This window comes from Colobus angolensis, unplaced genomic scaffold, assembly GCF_000951035.1.
Source record: "Colobus angolensis palliatus isolate OR3802 unplaced genomic scaffold, Cang.pa_1.0 Scaffold332, whole genome shotgun sequence".
Taxonomy (NCBI): Eukaryota; Metazoa; Chordata; class Mammalia; order Primates; family Cercopithecidae; genus Colobus; species Colobus angolensis.
The window spans coordinates 73,425-73,766 of NW_012116622.1; positions in this window are offsets into that span (position 1 = coordinate 73,425).

Below are 342 nucleotides of genomic sequence, written 5' to 3' on the forward strand. Positions count from 1 at the left end.
GGAGGCGTCCTTCCCTCTGGGAAGCCTGACCCAGGTCTAACAGTGCCTCAGGAGATAGGCAGGGAAGCTTAGCGGGTGGGGGCAGCTTGTCTCTATCCCATCTCAGTTGCAGGCGAGGGGTCGGTTGCAGCAGCAGTGGTGACCCTGACAGCTTTCTTTTGTGGGACTCGTGGCCGGCAGCTCTGGGTGGAGAAGAGCTACTTGATCCTAGAGCTGGAGGATCTTTGTGCTGCATGTCCTTCCCCCGCATTAGCAATGCTGGAGAGCTGGGCAGGTGGTCTTTACCCAGCATCTTCAAGGCCGCCTTCTTTGGCCACAGGGAGCAGCCCGGAACTGGGGCAG